Below are 5,318 nucleotides of genomic sequence, written 5' to 3'. Positions count from 1 at the left end.
GAATTCCCCTTACTTTTTGGTACACTCTCTTGGCCATTTCAGAAATCATTAACAAAATCACCACCTAAAAGTGGGAGGTGTTTTAAGTTCAGGTACCCAGTCTAAGTATCAAAATTAGATACCAACATGAACCATCCTTTCTGTAACCACAGCTTTTCTGCCTATGATTCTCACTCATTTTGCTTACGATGGGATAAAGCTGACAACATGGAAAGGGCAAACCATTCAGTGGTGTTCGAGTTCATTTTGCAGGGACTTTTCAAATCTCAGAATCTTCAGATTCTATTCTTCCTAGGATTCTCTGTGGTCTTGTGCCAGGTTTTTGTTAGGAAACCTCCTCATCTTGGTCACAATGACCTTTGACTCATGCCTTCACATACCATTGTATTTTCTGCCTATGAAACTCTCCTGTATTGATATGAGCCTGCCTTTTTTTGCTACCCCTAAGATGACTGTGGATTTCCTCTGAAAACAAAAGACCATCTCTTGGTGGGGATGTTATTCTCAGATGTTCTTCATGTACCTCTTTGGGGGTGGGGGTGGTGAGATGATGTTGCTTGTAGCCATGGCAATAGACAGGTATGTTGCCTTACGCAAACCCCTCCATTACGTGACCATCATGAGCCCATGAGTGCTTGTTTGGCTGCTGTTATCCTCCTATACAGTTAGATTTGTGCATTCATCTAGTCAGATGGCTTTCATTTTAAATTTGCCCTTCTGTGGTCCCAGTGTGGTGTACAGCTTTTTCTGTGACCTTCCCCTTGTGATTAAACTTTCCTGCAAGGACACCTACCTGCTACAATGGCTGGTTGTTGCTGACTGTGGCCTCCTGCCCCTGGTCTGCTTTCTCCTCTTGCTTGTCTCCTATGGGATCATCATATACTCAGTCAGGCACCGTGCTGCCGGTGGTTCGGCCAAGGCCTTCTCCACTCTGTCAGCACACATCACGGTTGTGACTCTTTTCTTTGCCCTCTGTATCTTTATGTATGTATGGCCCTTTCTCTCTGTGTTTTATACAATTTTCACACCTCTCTTAAATCCTATTATTTATACATTAAGGAATAAAGAAATAAAATCAGCCATGAAGAAGATAAGGACTCGACATACAAATTCAAAACACAAAATATATGTTTATAAAAAATAAAAAATTTAAAAAAAAAAAAACACACACTTTGTAGATGATGTTTCTGAAGAAATAATTTCTGTGTGGACATTTTAAGAAATGAACTTTGAAGCTATTTCATGTTCTGTAAAAGGAACCAGTAGGTGTAACTGTTAAAGAGCAAACCCCTTTTTTTGTCACTTTCAGTGATTAAACACATGACATGTAGAGTCTGGAAGACATGCATTTAAATCCTCTCTTCACTGCTTCTTCTCATGCAAATTTGAAAAAAAAATTAATAAATTCTCTTTACTTAGCTTATTTTCAAACTTGTCGTTATTACTGCTGCTATTATAGTTGTAGCTATTATTGGGAATCTATATGTAGAAAATGCATACAGATGATGCCTCACATAGCCATTTATCTGAGTGCCTGGTTAATTACTATTTGGTGTTAGAAAAATACACTTTGTAGATAATCCCTAATGTTAATGTGTATTAAAGTTAATGTGTATTAACTTTAATAAAAAAAAAATAGAAAGTAGATAATCCCTAATGTTAAAGTGTATTAAAGTTAATGTGTATTAACTTTTAGTCACTCTTTTGCCCAGATACAGTGCTTCCAACTTTGCTTCACATATTTTGTGAGCCCACAGTGTGCCAGGAGGTACATCCAGGGTTTCAGAAAGCTTACAGTCCTTGGATGGAAAGAGTGAATTAAATTTGTAAACAGTACTATATTACATGGTTGAAAGTTCAACTCAACTTTATCAGTGATAACACTAATAATGGGCTCTGCCTTGTTTCTGAATCCATGGGTAAATTGATTCAGAGTCCTTGGGGGGAGGGGAAGGGTAAGAGGTGATTGATACTCCTGAAAAGTCTACAATTAATTCTTAGTAGCAGTATCAAGCTTTTATTTTCTTTTTCAAAATACAGTTTACGAACATAAAATAATCACTCTCTTTATTATTTATTTATTATTTTCTTGAGGGAGAGTGAATGCATGCATGCATGACTGGGGAGGGACAAAGAGAGAGCGAGAGAGAGAGAATTTTTAAACAGGCTCCACATCCAGTACAAGCCTGATGAAGGCTTGAGCTCACAACCTTGAGATCATGACCTAAGCTGAAATCAAGAGTCGGACATTTAACTAACTGAGCCACACTGGTGCTCCAAGAATCATTCTTTAGTATAGAATTCTGTGAGTCTTGAAAAATGCATATTCATGTAACTATCACATTGAGAATATAGGAGAATTTCGTCAACCCTCCAATTCCCCTGTGCTCTTTTGTGGTCCACCTCTCTCCTATCCTCTGGCTCTGAAAAAAGTAATCTGTTTTTTATACCTATTTTGCCTTTTCTAGACTATCATATAATTAGAATCATATATGAAATAACCTTTTTAAAAGCTTTTTAAAAAATTCCAGTTAGTTAACATATAGTGTAATATTAGTTTCAGGTGTGTAGCAGTGATTCAGCACCTCCATATAACACCCAATACTCATCACAACAAGTGCCCTCCATAATCCCTATGATTATTTAACCCAACCACCACTTGGTAACCATCAATTTGTTCTCTATAGATAAGAATCTGTTCCTTGGTTGCTTCTCTTTTTCTATTTTCCCCTTTGCTCAATTTTTTTTTCTTAAATTCCACATATTCTTTCTCTGCCTGACTTTGGCTTAGCATAATACAAAGTATATTATACATAATAATAATAATACCAAGTATTATGCTAAGCCAAATATGCCAAATATCCATCCATGCCATTGCAAATGGTGACATTTCATTCTTTTTTATGCCTGAATAATATTCCTAGATAGATAGATAGGTAGATAGATCTCTTTCTTCCTATCCATTCTTCAGTCAATGGACACTTGGGCTGTTTACATAATTTGGCTATTGTAGATAATGGTGATATAAATAGCGTATTAAGTATTTTTGTATTCTTTGGGTAATAAACTAGCGGTGCACTTGCTGGATTATAAGGTAGTTCTATTTTTAATTCTTTGAGGACCCTCCACACTGTTCTCCATAGTGGCTGTTCCAGTTTGCATTCCTACCAATAGTACAAGAGGATTTCCCTTTCTCTACATCCTTGCCTGCACATGTTATGTCTTGTGTTAATTTTAGCCCTTCCAGCAGGTGTGAGGTGGTATCTCTGTAACTTCGATGTGCATTCCCTTGATGATGCGTGATATTGAGCATCTTTCATGTGTCTGTTGCCACCTGGATGTCTTTTTTGGAAAAATATCTCCTGACTTTTTGTAATTGGATTATTTGGAGATTTTTGTTGTTGGATTGTATTAGTTCTTTATATATTTTGGATACCCTTTAACAGTTATGTCATTTGCAAATATCCTTTCCCATTCCACAGGTTGCCCTTTAGCTTGTTTATTGTTTTCTTTGCTGTGCGAATAAGGAGCCTTTGAACATGGCTTCTTCCACTCAGCATAATGTTTTAGCTATGATAATCTTATGTTCTACTATTATTTTTCAACATCTTATTTGATATTTTAGATCATGACATGTCAAGGACTTAATACCTTTTGAAATTTTTCCTGAATGCTAAAGAACAAAATAGATATATGTCACAAAAGATCTGACACATCTGTACACTAGTAAGGAGAATTACTGATTTTAATTTTTCTACAATATGGTGAATATTTTACACATTTTAATAAAAATAACATGTATTTGGGATGATAACAACTACCAATCACATTTGGCTTATTTGACATGGAAAAATTTGTTAATTTCACTGGAGCTATTATGAACATTCCCAATGGATAGAGGTAAATCTTTTAAAACTGTAGAAGAAATCTAAGAAAATTAGTATAAAGTTAGATGTTAAAACTAAGCAAAAACTGGAAGTTTACAAGATGTTTGCTTGCCACCTAATGGCTGTAATCTGTGTTTCTCATTCATGTTTTAACAAAAAGCAAGAATTAGGAAGGATTTATAAGAATAGTCTGGAGTCTTTGCAGTCCCCCAAAGGCAACAAATATGCAGCCTATACCTTCCAAAGAGGCAGTCAAGCTGATTACCATCTCACTATTACCCAAAATAGCCATTTTCACAGACAAATTTTAATGTTATTTTAAGGGCTTCCCATCTGCTAATACCCATCAGCTAAGTCCAGAATTCCAGGGGACATCAAAACTCATTAGGTCACCATTAAGAGTTAGAGTGTTCTGAAAAAGGCAAAGAAGACTAGTACCTAGAAATTATCCATATTTCAAAATCATTGTTCATGATTTTCAAATCTATTGCCTGCCATAAATTTACAAAACTAAGTCTTTAACTTCCTAAAAGTATGGATGAACCTTCCAAATTTCAAGAGGAACTAAATATATATATATACTTCTCATCATTTTAATTTGCAAGGCTGAACCCTTTGCTCAGAATTGTCCTGCCAAATGATTTTACTTTGAGCATAATTGGTCAGATAGGTTGGTTGGTGTGTCTAAAGGAAAATAGGACTTATTTGAGGCTACTAAAGAGAGAGTGGCCAAAAGCAGTTCTTCCATCTGTCTCTAAAGGACAGTATTTGAAAAATTAATTAAGTAAATGATTAGGCTATCTAGGAAGTCTTTGAATTTCTCAGTCTTATAAGTGAGATGCTGTTTTCATCCCCATTTTCTGTATGAGGAAACAGAGCAGAAGGCTTTGATAACTTACCTAACTTTCCACAGCTAGGAGGGAAAGGAACAGATTCCAACAAGTCTGTTTTTAGGAGTTATGCATGTCTTTATAAAATTGTGCTACCTCTAACAGTATTAACCAAATTCTGGAAACCCATTGTAAATTACCTCTTTTCCAAATCCAGCAATTGTTTAAAATAGAGGGCCGGGAAGCTGACTCCACAGACAAATATGCAAAGGCTAATGTATTGCTCTCATATACTTGAGTCAAAAAGTGATACAAAAACTTTCAACTCTAAGAGTCACTCAAAGGAATTGAGTTTTTAAAATGATTTATTTTATTTATTATATATTTATATTTCTATTATAAATATAATTGCCACAGGCCAGTCCTGGCTGGCTCACCAAATTTGTTAGGGAATTCAAATTTGTCCGTGCACCCAATTTACATTACGCCAATTTCTGAAACCCTGGTTTTGAAGCAAAGACAGTTTTATTATCAGAAGTGCAACCCAATGAGAAGGCAGGGATCATTCTTAAAGCCGACTTGCTCTATTGTGCTTAGGGAC

At 35.8% G+C, this 5,318-nt stretch overlaps 1 pseudogene; it reads left to right on the top strand.

The window, feature by feature from the left end:
• Nucleotides 1-207: 207 nt before the first annotated feature.
• On the top strand, nt 208-1,822 carry LOC131837141 (olfactory receptor 4K13-like; annotated as a pseudogene).
• Nucleotides 1,823-5,318: the final 3,496 nt, after the last annotated feature.

This window comes from Mustela lutreola, chromosome 7 (assembly GCF_030435805.1).
Source record: "Mustela lutreola isolate mMusLut2 chromosome 7, mMusLut2.pri, whole genome shotgun sequence".
In the NCBI taxonomy this organism is placed as follows: domain Eukaryota; kingdom Metazoa; phylum Chordata; class Mammalia; order Carnivora; family Mustelidae; genus Mustela; species Mustela lutreola.
The sequence above is the reverse complement of the archived record's forward strand: the minus strand, read 5'-3'. Positions and strand labels throughout refer to the sequence as shown.